The sequence below is a fragment of the Montipora foliosa genome, chromosome 7, assembly GCF_036669935.1.
Source record: "Montipora foliosa isolate CH-2021 chromosome 7, ASM3666993v2, whole genome shotgun sequence".
NCBI classification, from domain to species: Eukaryota; Metazoa; Cnidaria; class Anthozoa; order Scleractinia; family Acroporidae; genus Montipora; species Montipora foliosa.
In genome coordinates this window covers 5587733-5602732 of record NC_090875.1, presented here as the reverse complement: position 1 = coordinate 5602732, position 15000 = coordinate 5587733, and the positions used below count along the sequence as shown (strand labels likewise).

Below are 15000 nucleotides of genomic sequence, written 5' to 3'. Positions count from 1 at the left end.
AAAGCTCATGGCAAAATCAAAAACTCACGGCGAAACCGTGAAAACGTGTAGCAAGGAGTTCAGTTGCTACATCCTTATGTTGCTATTCATTGGCCGGACATACAGTCCTGTGTCTTCATAGTTTGTCAGACCCTCCAGGGTCGAGGGACGTTGTTATCAAAGACTTTTTACAGTCGACAACTTATTAAAATAGACAACTGTTAATGCTGGGAAATGACTTTCTAGTAACTTTCCACACATGAAAAGTTTAGTTGTCACGAATAGCCAGTAACAACTTGCCTCGTCTGTGGAGGTCCAGCACCTGGGTAAGAGCCTGACTTCTGGATGTATTTTGTTTTTGTGGTCTCATTCGCTCAGCAGTTCATGTGGTTTGCAAAAATGTCAAGGATTAGATGAAAGATAATGATTGTGCATGAAATAAACAATGAAAATGGGCCACCTGTTCTTTTCAGTTAGGGTCTTTCAAGTGATTCGTCTTTCAAAAAGTGATGTGTCAAGAGCAGTCGTTTCTCCTCGATGTTAAAGTTCAAGCAGTCTTCATAGCTTTGATGACAGTCTCACAAAATTTCAAAAAATCAAAAATATCTCGAACGCGTGACTTATTTTAATCCCTTAGTTTTCGAGTGTTGATGATAAAATGCATGCTGTGAGGACTGCGGTTACATCTATGAGAAAATGTTGTCGACAAGTTCGTTTGGCAAAGGGGATGAAATTCTGAAGGGAATGAGGCCAAAGAAAAGAAGGCAGTCAGTGCAAAGTGTGTGTAAATATATTAATTCATCACTAGCTTTCCATAAAAAATTAGCATTGTACTGTCCCGTTTCGTGTTTTTTTTCTACTGCGGTTTTACAAATGATACTCTCTTATATGTATAGAGCAATTTCAACCATTTGAGATTGAATAAATATCTTAGTTATGACTTCAAAGTTAATAGCATTTTTTTGTATGAAATATTTTATCACATGCGCAAGATTTCAGCACTTCATGCAACTTTCGATTCATAGTGCCAAATTCCTTTACAGGCACATGGCAGTGATTTTAAAAATAACGCCATCATAATGTTGCAGCGGTACAAGTAAATGCATTGTCCGGCTCAACTATCGCGAGTTCACATGTTTATTTTATGGCTTGAACATGGCAGGATTCACTCTAAGTAAGGTCATCTTGAAAACACGGCGACAAAAATGTCTTGGTCTGTTCTTGCTAAATTATTGTTTGTTTTGTTTTGCTCGTGTCAGCCAAATTATCGCAATGACTTGTCCTGTTCCATTGTCTCTTTTTTTATGGCCCAAATCTTGCCTGTGTCGCACCCAGAATTTTCGTAGGGGTAATACTAATTGCCAAGTATCATTATTTAAACTGCACTTACTTGATTCCCATTCCCACACGTCATGGAGTAGAGCCTGATGAAACCTATCTTGACTGCCTAAGATCTAAAGCTAACATTGGCTGTGTGTTTTGATTCACGGGTTTACAAATAGTTGGTAATGTCTTGTTTCTTATATGTGGTTTCATGTTCTTCTAATTAGGTCTACAGGTTTTAGAAATGACCTTACATTTCTCCTTGAAGAAGACCTCAGGGGCATCCATCTTTGCTCTTGGCATTGTGAAATGCGTAACTGTGAGCAGCTGTTGGGGTCGTTGAGGCTACTTGCATGCACTTAATCAAGCCTTGTCAGGCCATGGGCCTGAAAGCTGCAAAGAATTTCCACGGGTAACATTGAAACAAAAACCTGGCCAGCAAACTGCAGTGGAGAGGCACAATATCAAAGTGGCATCTTTTTCAGGTTCCCTTCCAGAAATTACTGTACTTGTTTGTTACTAATTTCAGAGAAGACTATCCCAGTACGATTGAGTTGTGCTGTAACTGTCTTAAAAATGATATGCTCGCAAAAATGTGTTTTCCAAAGGAATTTTTTGTTTTCATTTTTCTTTCTCATGTGGTTGTTTCACAGCGTTATTTGAAAGAGAAGCTCTCAAGAATTTTGACACCATAGTGGAGAGATCACTGCCACTGAGCAAAGTAATACATTATTACAAACAATGCCCTGGTTCAGGAAGGCAACTAGGTCTGGGATATGTCACATTTTTGGAAGAACGAAAATTGGCAAGTGGACATTTAAGATTACAATGTTTTTCCTTACTACTATTAGCAACTTTCATATTATTGTAATCTTTACCTTTTCAATATTGTGTTCCTTTTTTTCTTCAGTACATCAATAGTATGCTTGAATGTGGAGAGATTACTCGTGATTATGGTGTCCAACAGGAAACAGCCAAAATTGAAAATTATAGTGGTAAGAAGTTCAAATAATAATTACAGGTTAACGCACTTGGCGAGTGAATTATCAGGATTTACCTGCACGAGTTCACTAACAATGAACGAGAAATTTCAATACCGCACGAGGCGGCCTCGAACATGGTTGTTAAATGAACACCGAATGACTTAAAAAAGGTTTAAAATGACTTTCTGAAAAAATTTAACAAGTTGACAACACCCAAAAATAAGTGAAGGGGTAGTTTCTAAAGAAACTGTGATGCTGCGTCGGTGGGGAAGTAGTATACAAAAATTTGGTTTTATCAACGGAGTTGATAATGTAAATTGGCCACCGTACAGAGATTCTAAAAGCTGACGTTTCGAGCGTTAGTTCTTCGTCAGAACGAAGGGCTAACGCTCGAAACGTCAGCTTTTAGAATCTCTGTACGGTGGCCAATTTACATTATCAACTCCGTTGATAAAACCAAATTTTTGTACGCAAAAATAAGGTTCAACTAGTGTGAATGAAAAATTTAAAATTAGCAACCTTACCTTTCAAAACAGATATTCCCCAAGCAGTTGCTTTCTTGGTGTTTTTAGGAACTGCATCATCAATGAGGGAATCGATGTCTGCTTCGGACAAATCGTCAAACTTCGAGTCGCCCGAAGCCATGATGTAAAGACAGTGGTGTATTGAATTTACACCATGGCTATTACACCATGATAATGATGTCAAGGCGGTTGTTTCGTCATAACTCAGTGTCACGTGGCACAAATCAACCAATCAGACAATCAGAATTCGTACAGTGTATGAAATTTGAATAATAATAATTATTATTATTGGCATACACTATGAACTGCAAAGTTATGAAAAAACACACCAAAGCATTTTTCAGGGCGCTGAATATAGAGATTTCATTTTCATGGTCTATTTTGCAGGCCATGAATTTTCTATGAAAAGGCGATGATGAATTTTCATGGCTCATGAAATTGCCCTGAAGTATCTGCCACAAGTTTTCATGAGCCATGAAAATTACAGTCATGGATTTCTGGGGTCATGAAAAATGAGCAATAATAACGTAGATTTCATGGGTTGTGAAAAATTCCATGGAATATATGGCATGCTGGATTTCATGGGTCGTGAAAACCACCTACATTTATTTCATGGGCCATGGAAATTCTAAGAAATCGGTTCATGGATATAATCATGATCACACCATGAATTTGGAGCTAAAATAATAACTTGCACAAGGCCCATCTTACTATGAAAGAAAAAAGGCCATATGATTGTCAATAGGTACCCAAAATTAAGATCATATACACTTGCAGTATACTATAAAGCATAAATAGCTTGCAATCCATGACCTTATATAATTAATAGTAGCCTAATTCCAATACTCTTTTTACATGAAAATTAATCAGGACTTTTATGTGCAGAAGCAAAGCAAAGCACGAGTTCATAAAAGTCTGACGCATAAAATTGTCTGATCTACAGTATCTGGGAAACAATTTTCCCATTGAATTTGAATGCTCTGAAATAACTTGTGCCATCTAAAGTTTTAGACCTAAAACTCCAACCCGTGCAGCTGTGGCCAAACAGCTGTATGTACAATAGATGCAGCCTTTACTTATTCCAGCCTGACTTGTGGCTTAAACTTGACTTGAGTTAATGTTCACTGACTCCGTGGCAATCAAGGATATACATCTAAAACCAAATGATATTGTATCAAGCGCTATAGTGAGGGGATGAGAAATGTTTTCGAGAAGAACCAGGATTCTTTTCTCTGTTTTATTTTCTGCACACCACAGACCACAGCTTGCATCAAAACATGGATCTGTGTACAAACTGACTGCTGCGGACATGAAAGATTTTTCTGCAAAAGAATGCTGGTATAACCGCTCAATTACACCAAACGTCATCTCCTGAGGTGTCTGACTTGCCCCAGAACAAGGCAAAGAACAGCAGACAACACTTGGTATCTTGTTGTGGTGCTCCTTTGAAATATAAAGGTAGCTGTGAGAGGGAGTATTGCTCATAGATTGTAGCTTTTGACTGAGGGTATGCACAGATAGCATTTAACTGTGACTCAGAGTACTTGCTTCCTCTTGGTCGCCATTGAGAGAATGCTTTTGGGAACATCTTTAGTTTTCCATTCTTTCTGGAAGAAATAGTGTTGCCTAATGCCATGGAAAGGGTGGAATAAAGTCAATATCTACCACACATCTATTGCTTGTTGTAGTCCTGTACATGTTCCAACCCATCTGGTAAGTGTTTTCATCATTAATTTACAATTAGTGCTTCAATGATTTTGAGGCAAGAAAAGAATTGTCAACAGTCAAGCACTTTTCATGTAGTTTTCATGGTACATAAGTTTTTTTCTTCTTTTACCGCATGAAGGTCATTAAATTATTACTTTTCATAGGTCCTCAATAAGCCATCAGAAAGCCATGAAAACTTTTCATGATCTATTAATATTTCAATATTAATGGCATAACCATGGTTTTCTTCATGGGCCATGAATTCAGTGGCCTCCTAAAAAGGGCCATGAACAACAAAAAACCATGAAAATCATTGTTGTTGGATTCATGGCTTTTTTCAATGCCATTAAATGGCGGTGAAAGGTAATCCCCAATTTTCATGATGTTTTCATGGGTATTTCGTGGATTTGCCTGCAACTTAGGACTTTTCATGGGGCATGAAAATTGAAATATTATGGGTTTTTAAATGCTTTTTTCATGTTTTTCCCGGGGAGGGGGGACATTTCCCATGAAAATACCGTTAAAATCTTTTGAAAATCCATTGAATTTACCATGGATTAATTCACAGGATTTTCATAGTTTATCAGTTCATCGTCATATAAAGCTTCAGCATGGTGTGATTGTCAATGGATTAGCATATTGTCACTCGTAATAGGGTTTAAAGTAGTTTAAGTTTTTGTTGTAAATGTTTCTAAGCAGTTTCATTTCCTTTTCTTGAAATTCACAGTCAAAGGAAATAAAATGAAATTTACACACATTCTTTCAGATTTTGGAAGATTTCTAGGGAGTCAAAGAGAAGAATGGCAAGCAAACCCTTAACAAAACAAACTATACTTTAAGTATACACAGTATGTACCTGAAGTATACTACACTGGGTATACTAGAGGTATACTACATGTATACTTTTAGTATACACTTGATGTATACTTTTTGTAGTAGTAATTTGGAACAACTTGAAGTATACAAAAGGCATACCTCACAAAAAAAAAACCAGTAAATGCACTAGCAGATTTTGTAACCAGACAACACCACAAAAAGTATACATTTTGTATACATATACACAAAGTATACTTATTGCAGGACTGAGGCCTTTGTCAGTGTTGTTGGCATCAGGGTATACATTTTGTATACCTTTGTATAACATGGAGGAATACAATAGCAATAGCAAACACAAATGTCATCATAACTGACTGCTGACAGAAATTTATTTTCATTCTAGACTGAAATCATACTCTTCGTTTTAACATTATGTGAAATAAAAATGCATGGGGCTGTTTAACAAGGGAGAAATGGATTGACGTCTCAGCCACAACCATGTATCAAGGTTCACCCCCTTGTAGAACCAGACACTATGTGTAATCTATGTAAATCCTATGTACCGACCATATGTAAATGGTAAGTTGATATACATATATTTGATATAGAGGCCTTATTCAAAGCCTATGTTATACATATGCCTCATCTATATAATTTATTTTGAAAGGAAATGCTACATGTATGTTTTAGCTAGTCAAATGGAACCTTTACATAGCATATGTAAAGGCTATGTTATGGGGTTTTTTGTGTCCAAAAATAAAAATAGTTTCAACATAATTTCTACATAGATTCGAAACAGAAAATACACAACACATACATAATTATCCTGCTCCTATAAAATAATATTCCAGCAAATCAGAAATGTGCTGGAAACTACAAAAAATCCATTGTAGTCAAGCTATTAACAGTTATTACCGTAGCTCACAGACAAAAAAAAATAGACTACAGATTTCAAAGCAGTTACATTTTTTTATTGCATGAACCTAAACATTTAATTCATACCAAAATCTTTGGATTGAGTTTTTGTTTTAAATTTAAAAACAAAAAAAGCTTTAAAACATTTCAGATAAACCACTGAACTATAACAAACTTGTCTGCAAGGAGAGATCCCCAAATACATCAAACCATAACTGGTTGAGGAAGCAGAATTGGCTGCTAAGCATTTTTGTCTGCTGTAAAGGATCTTATTTCCTTGCTGTCTCTTTATACTCTTTCACGGCAACTAAAAAAAATACAGTACATACTCTTCAATGATGCATGTAGTGATTCCTTTAAATCACTGATCATTTTTATTACAATTAAAGTGTGTGAAGAGTAGACTCATGAATTTGGGTCTCTACTTGCAAACGTCCATAATAGCTTTCTCAGGCATTTTCTGTGAATCGTAAACATGTAACTTATGCCGTATGAGAACTTTTTTTCCAAATCATTTGCTTCACCATTTGATCTAACTTCATTATTCTTGTAAAGGTTTACCAATTCTTTTTACAGGGCTATAGCATTTAAGCCAAATTGAGTCTCCGAACTTCACAAATTGACTCGAAGGTGTGAAAATGTGAATTCTACATGCATGTAAATCGTTCCTCATTTTGAAGACAATAAGGCATCAAATCAAATGTTATTCCCACAACAACAACGCTTACCTTTTAACTTGAGTTGTTGTGAGTATTTCCTTGCGTGGATCAGCATTTAAAGAGTAAAACTAACCAAAAAATCGTCACCACAAAAGCGTGATCGTAGATGAAACGTTTGAATACAACCGCGCAAAACCTGTAAGAGCTGGACTGGTTACCGCTGACTGCTGACCAAAACGAAAAAGGACTCACTAGTTTCCAGTCTTATCTCTTACGTGTTGTCCAAGATGGCGGAGGATGACAATCTTTTTACGGATTCACTTTAAATGAGCAAGATTCGAAAGATACTGGAGTTCATGGAAAGAATTAAGTGCTGACTTGGAGTGTGTAATTTTCAAGAGTAATGCATCATGTTCCTTTTGGAATAAGGCCGATTATGAGACTCAGAGATCAAGGTAATCCGTTGATTGGTATTTCTCACAATCTATTGAATACATCGGAATAAAAGCTTTCTTTTTCATTTCTCCGTGTACAGAGTGATTTTATGTTCAAAGTTTGGAGCCTTTAAAGGACATTTTTTAAGCAAAATACATGTATTACGAAGAGTGAATTAACTCGAAAGATATCATATTCACATATTAGCATGCTTTGAATAAGACCAAACCTTGTTAAATGTTATACATTGTATATGTATTGAAGGTTGAAGTTGAAGTCATTTTTTCAAGGCACTACATGAAATCAAATCCTAAAAGGGCATCAAACTTTGATTGTTGTCTCACTGGCACATTCAGTGCTATTGCACAAAATTCTCAAGAATTTCAACTCACTCAAGTGACCCTCAAGTTGAATTATTGATTGGAATATTCCGAGTGCACAGTGCCCTTTTAGCTTTCAATTCCCAAAAACTTCCAAGAGTTCCAACTCACTGAGTTTTGCTGATGGCATGATTTGGAAATCCTAGGAATTTGCTTAATTTCTATGTTAAACAACATACAGTAGGAAATAGATGTAGTAGGTAAAGTCTATGTGGATTTTTATTCCTGTTTTTTTTCTTTTAGTGAGTGCTAAGTAAAGACTATTTTACCCGAAGGCATAGTAAATATATACAGCAGGCCTTTGCTTTTACATAGGAAATAGATACCAGTATGTAGAGTCTATGTATGTCGTAACTCCTGGTTTGTTTTAGTTGGTGCAGTACAGGTCCAAAACATAGACTATGTAAGGTTTTTTCATGTTTTTTGTTTAGTAAGTGCTATGTAAAAACTATTTTACCTTAAGACATGGTAAATAAAGTATATAGCAAGCCTTTGCTTTAACATAGGAAATAGATAGCAGTATGTAAAGTATATGGAAATGTTACACTCCTGGTTGTTTATGTGGGTGCAGTATGTAAAAACTATTTCATCCCAATACATAGCAAATGCATAGGAAGCCATAGGAAATAGATAGCAGTATGTAAAAGCAATGTAAACTTTTCTTCATTTGATGTGCTATGTGAAAACTATGCTTTATAATCACATACCAAAAGCATAGTATGCATTTTACTATGTAAGTGAAAAGTATACTTGGACTTCAGATAGCATAGTCAATATATAGCTATTTAAAAACTATGTGAAGATTTTCAATGGTGTTTAAAAAGCTATTTGAGAGCTATGTGACCTTTAAATAGTATTGCAATAGTAATGGCATATGCTTTACACAGACTGAACTATGTAATGTAGCAAGTGACATAGTTATTACATAGTAAGACTGGTTAACATTTACAACTTGACATAAAATTACTAGAGCCTAAGATCAATGTTTTACACATGCACCTACTCATAACTGAGATTTTATGGTGATGATATCAAAGTGTATCATTGAAAAAATTGTATTGTCGTCAATATCAGTTGCAAATTCAGACAGTTTTAGCAATGTAGACAGTAAATATACCTCATGTTGAAAACCAAGTACATCGCATGGCTTAGATGTATACACGAAGTATACGTTACTCTTGATGTTAAGTTACATTTTGGTATTTGGGACAATCATTGTATACAAAAATTATACACTAAAGTCTTAATGCAGCTGTAATGTATACATGAAGTATACATCACAGAGTTAATGAGGGTGTGTAGTATACACACAGTATACATCATAGCCCTGATGCAATGGTGATATATACAAATAGTATACCTCAGTCTTAAATGGCAAGATGAAATTTTGCTTGATGTATATTTGATGTATACTAAATATGTACACCACAACAGTGAGGTACAAACGGTGTATACTCTCTGTATACAAAAAGTATACTATTCATGCTTCAATTTTGATAAGGGAAGCAAAAGGAGGTTGAGGCAAAATTCCTAGAGTTAAGCAGTTTGTCAGATAAATTGGCGGCTGCCCCAAGTGTGGCAAAAAAGAGAAAGTGGGCAAGAAACTCAAATAGTGCAGCAGGATCCTTTTGCCACCTATGCAGCTGAACTCTTAACCTCTGACAGAGTTTGATTCAAGAACAGCTTCACTTCGGGAATTTTCAATAACAGACGACAAAGTTAAACTTTAGAGATTAGAGTGTAATGTGAAGTGCTAAGTTGCTACCCGATATGAACCATGTGAGCGTTAGCCCTACTGATGGAAATGGGCCCACAGGAGGACAAAGAAAAACTCTAACCAGGGTGGGAATTGAACCCACGACCTTCGGGTTCGATCACCACCGCTCTTGAGCAACAGTAAGTTTTTAGAACACCACATGAAATTTCTTAATTCTACATCTTCTGCTACTTACATCTGGACAGATTGGTTTCAAACCATTAGTTCTATAAAAATAACTTTCAGATGTAATGAATGTTAATAATTTTTTGAAATCGCTTAGCGCTGGGCCCTAGATGTCCCCAGTAGGGACCTTACAGCCTTTTTTGAGCCCTGCTCGCAGTTTTGCTATGGAAAGTGTGGGCGTGATCATACTGGTATTATGACCCACATTCATGATGTTAGTTTTGTGTTATCACTTTGTTCATCAATAAGAAAGTAAAACTGTATTCAGATACAATTGCAACTCTTTATTTCATGAGAACAACAATTTGACAAAATGTTTAGCAAGACCATTAACTAACACTTTGCAACTTGAAACTGACACCCTAAAATCTGTTATGACTTTGTTTAAAATGTGCATGCCATAAGAACTGCATGTGTGTAACCTAAAATGTAAAAACCTTATTGAATGACGCTGGGAATAACCGCCAGAAGGAAATCATACCTAGTACTGAACAGCCAAAGACTTTTAGGGATGTGGTTAGGTCTCATTCAATTAGACCCCAACCCTGTGCTGAAGAAAAGGTCTACATTCAAAGGTGAATTGGGACATTTTCCTCTGGGCCTTTAAGTTTTTCAAACAACTAACACCTGCATGCAAAGAAACGTTGATAAGCAAATTTGAAATGTACACCATTGATGGTAACTGCCATTACAAGAACCTTCAAACAGCAGTTTCACCACTTGCCAAAGTAACCCCTAATGTGGCTCTCTCTTACTCAACAAGGGACTTAAAAGAAGTCACTTACAACAGTGATATTGTGTAATCTAGAGACAGAGATAAGGAACAAAATAATCCCTGTCTAGACAGTAAAATTAACTAAAACCAAACCCTTTACTGTTTCCGATTGCAAAATTCATTGCATCTGTAAAAGCGTCACATCATTTGTGAACAATGGGTAACTTAGTACGAGCCCACATGTATTTGCCTTTGGAGATAAATTGTTATTGTCATCTGGATCATGAAGAAACCCAAGTCCCATCCCAGTCGCACTGGCGGTAATCGTTTCAACCCAGAAGTGAAAAATAGCACATCACTTAAGGTGACTATTGTTTCACCATCTTCTGTATCTTGCAAGTAGTTGTGCCAATAAGACAAGATTACATTTTCTGTTGCTTGTTTTGTTTGACCCTTCTTCACTGTATAGAACAGTGAACATACCACTGAATGTTAGTGCATCAAGTTCCTCTGGAAAGTGGCAGAAAGCTACAGTAAAAGCATTAGGATTATTTGTTATTGCTTCTAACACACCCATCCCTGTTTAAACTGCTCCAGTGCTGGTCATGCCTGTCCCAAAGTATACTAATGGGCTGTTTGTTGGATCATTTTGACAATGTCCTTAATGGACTTTACGTGGTTAAGGGTGCCCGCTGACTGACATCATTTCGTAGGCATCTGGAACTGCCTGAGCTTGAGAAAGCTTCTGTAGTGATGATTTTAGCTCAGGATCATAAAGATCGTCTACAGTTGCCTGTGCTTTATCTACACCATTGACCAAAGCAACATACAGACAAGGCATACATACATTCCCAGCATACAGGTACTCCGAGTTGTCTAAACAGGAAGCAGTACATGATAAAAACTTTGCTTCCCTTGGCTCAGAAAAGTTGAGAATTGGCTAGCCAGTCTATAACAAGAGTGAGGAATTCACGTGTAGGTCCACCCAAATTCACAGCACCTTCAGATCTCCCAAAATCATCACTGAATCGTACAGATATCTTATTACCAGGAGAAAAAGGTCTCCTTGTCAAACCTCCTTTTGTGCCCTCCCAAATATCATTTCTGCAGATATTAAATTTGGAAATTTTGTTTTCACTGACTCCCCTAGCTAAGTCTGACAAAATTTCTTGTAACGACAAGTGAGGTGCTATGCTTCTTACTTCTACTTCTCTAAATGTATCAGTAGTTTGCTCGTTATCAGAGTCCACCTCTATAGTTATTTGATCATCAAACAAGGAACTATAAAAAAAGAAATATATTGTCTGTTTCCTTCAATGACATTGCATTAGAGCTACTTGCTAATGGGCCACTTGTTTCATCCAGTTGCCTTGGTAATTGGTCACTTGCCTCACTGTGTTGTCTCGATGATTCATGTGTTGTACTCTCGGATGGTCTTCTTGGTGGTGTTGATTGTCCTTGGTTTGGAATGGGGCAGTCAATGACTTCTCTGGGGGAAAAGGTTAAGGCAAAAATATTTTAGTGTACTTTTCAACAATTGTTGTTACAACAGGATGAATGCTGGTTGGTGAATATAAATTTTTCATCTAATACTGGAAATGTACAATAAGGCAAAAGCTATATGTATCTTATAAATAACCATACTACAAACTATGCATTAAACTCCTTGCGATACAATTTAGATCCTAGGCCATCTGAGCTTTTATGCCACTCGTTCAAGCAAGCACTGTGAAACACATCATTGCAACATGCTCGGGAGACTGCATCATCAACAACTTGCTCTAAACAGATGTTGCAGGTCTTTTTCCTCTTAAGACAGTCCTAAAGTTAATATACTCCCACTACTAAAATATCGCATTAACTTAAGGGGGCATAGAACTGTTTCACTGTACATATTCATGCAAACAACAGGAGGATATTTCCTTAACCTGTGGGCAGTGTAATGGGAGAAGGGGTTTGGGAGGGGTTGCAGATGTAGCTCGTGGTCCTACGAACATTGCTGTGCATCACTCAGTGAATTTATCCGAGAAACATAAATGCAACCTTGACTTTCATGTAATATTTTCGGGGGAACATGGCTTTGGGGGCAGGCATTTTTCTGCAACTCATGTGAATATGACATGATGAAACAGGACTGAAATGTTGGAGCCTACCCCATAAAATAACATACTCAAAATATTGCCAAAATATTGCAACACACAGTCACGGTTTTGGTCACACACATTGGGTCATTAAATTCTTATGTACCCCTGTCGCCCTTCTTCAAGGGAGGGGGTTGGTGATAAAAAATGGCATGACCCATCCACAGGTTGGGTCATTTCAGAGGGGTGAACAGGCTTCCTGTTCTTTTAAGCCGAGTTTGGCCTTGAAACCATGAAAAATCTGCTATTAAATCAGCGACAATAATTTGTGACATGTGGATATTCCGGTCTTTCTTTCAACAAATGTATTCTATTTCTAAACATCAAGCAATTCCAGTTGCACTTCTTACCTTCATGTGCTCCCTCAACTTGTCCATGAACAAAAATTGCAAACAGGAATGGCATAGTTCCTCGAAAACCGTGGGGTTCGTATGGACTTGAGCAGCGGTAATATCAATTTTAAATAAACTGCGAGATGTATGATGTATGTTCCCTTGAGGGCCAGTGGGAAGAAGGTGTAAATCGCGTTTTCTGGGTACCGTGTACATCAATTCAAACCCTCCACCGTCAGAGAGCCTCGGAAAAGAATCCATCAAAACCGCATGTAGTTGAGGAAATTCACCGTCCACTGGAAGGGCAATTTTTTTTCTCACCTAAACCACCAAGGAAAGTGTTCGAACATCCATCTGACTTTTGTCCACCAAACAGACAAACTTCCTTGTTACAGTTTTCTCCTTTCTTTGTCAAGGAACTGCTGGGATATTTCTTGCTGGAGAACTTTGTATGAGTAGTTGTCAAGGATGTCCTTTTCTTGCCGTACATGTTGGGAAATAGTCACTCCAATTCGGTTTTGTAATTGCTGCTTGTGGACTGATTTGAAGAGCAATCAGTTCGTCTTTCAGTTTTGCCGTCTCCCTCCTCATTGTCAGCAAGCCCTTCCATTGCTTTCATGGCTTTAGTAAGCAGATCTTTCAGTTCACTCACGTTCCTCTCCACCATGTTTGTCTCGTTTCATACCTCGTGAAGTTTGTAATGTGTAAACCTGCTGACCACAATAATAACAAGGCAATGCCTAATAACAACAGAGTAATGCCTAACAATAGTATAACAATAATTTTGTCTGATTTGGCTCCCCATAGTTTCGGGACATGAAACAGTATTTGAGTATGTTTTTACTTAGTAATTAACCTGTACATCAACTGTTAAAAGCGTACTACTGTTCTCAATTTTGAGCATTCTTCGGTTGACTCGGGTAATAATCAAGGGTTAGAGACCACTGTGGATGCTTCACTGGGAGATGAACAGTCGCACAGGCCATAGAATGAATCATAAATACCCTCTCACTGAGAAAAAATATATGACCCCTTCATGAATTCACAGTGAGTATTAAGACACTACTAAGTTAGCGGAGCTCCATAGTTAAGAAAATATGGTAACCCACCGATGCGATAAATTTTGGTTTGAAGATTTGAGTCATCAAGAGATGTCAATGAAATGAAATCTAACAACCTACAGACAGCAGCATCCATCCTGCTTCAGGCAATAATTTTGCCACATTTGAGAAAATGACAAAATTCTTAGGTCTGTCTTTTATTTCCGAGTCAACTTTCTACAGGTTGCAAAGGCTGTATTTTGTACCTGCTATTAATGGGTGGTGGACATGGCAGCAGGAGCAGATATTTTAACAGTTTTGCAGTAAGGAGGTTGATGTGTGGAGTCTGTGACAAACACCATGTGGGCTTGGCGTCAGGAAATACGGAAAAGGCAGCCCTGCAGAATGCATTGCAATGACTTTGTCAAACCCTCAATGTTTTGAAAATAGTATCAGATGCATCAACAACCACAAAAAAGTTGATTGCTAAGTCGAATGGTGGGACTCCCCTGATGTTGAAAGGCATAACTGTAATCTATAATTTACGGTAGTTAGGTTATCTGTGAATGTCTTTTATAAATTTTCCCTGTAATGGTTCTCTTCTGGTTCAGTTTTACTGAAAGCACAGTAATACTTATTGCTTTCATTTCATGTGTATGTTAGCTGTAATAACTATGGTATTGAATTCAAATGAAAAGAAATCACCAGATCTCTACAACATTGAACATTTAACCACAGAATTATCATATAAGCAGAGCTTTCAATAGAACCCAGCACACGCTGGAGCTCTGGGAGGTATTACATGTATGCTAAAATTTCTCCAGAGAGACTTAATTCTCCTGGGCTTCTCATATTACTCCGACGGGTGCTGTTCAGAGGAAAGCCACCTACTTGAAAAATTGAAAGCACTGTATGAATAAGGGAAGTGTGTTGTTATACAGATGGAACCATTTGAATGGTATTGTTTGTGTCATTTTGTTTTATTTAGCGGACAACTTCACATTGGCTTTCCATAGTCTTGACATATGGCACAAATCCAAGAGTATTAGGAAGTGTCTTGCAAAGGTGTGTAAAATGTAATATCACAGAAATTAGGCTAATCCTGCAGT

General features: G+C 37.2%; 2 pseudogenes; one reads left to right on the top strand and one right to left on the bottom strand.

Moving 5' to 3' along the window:
- LOC138011071 (uncharacterized) overlaps positions 1-2937 on the top strand; it is a 7987-nt pseudogene extending 5050 nt beyond the window's left edge.
- Positions 1-15000, bottom strand: part of LOC138010312 (uncharacterized) — a 299228-nt pseudogene that overhangs the window by 186026 nt on the left and 98202 nt on the right.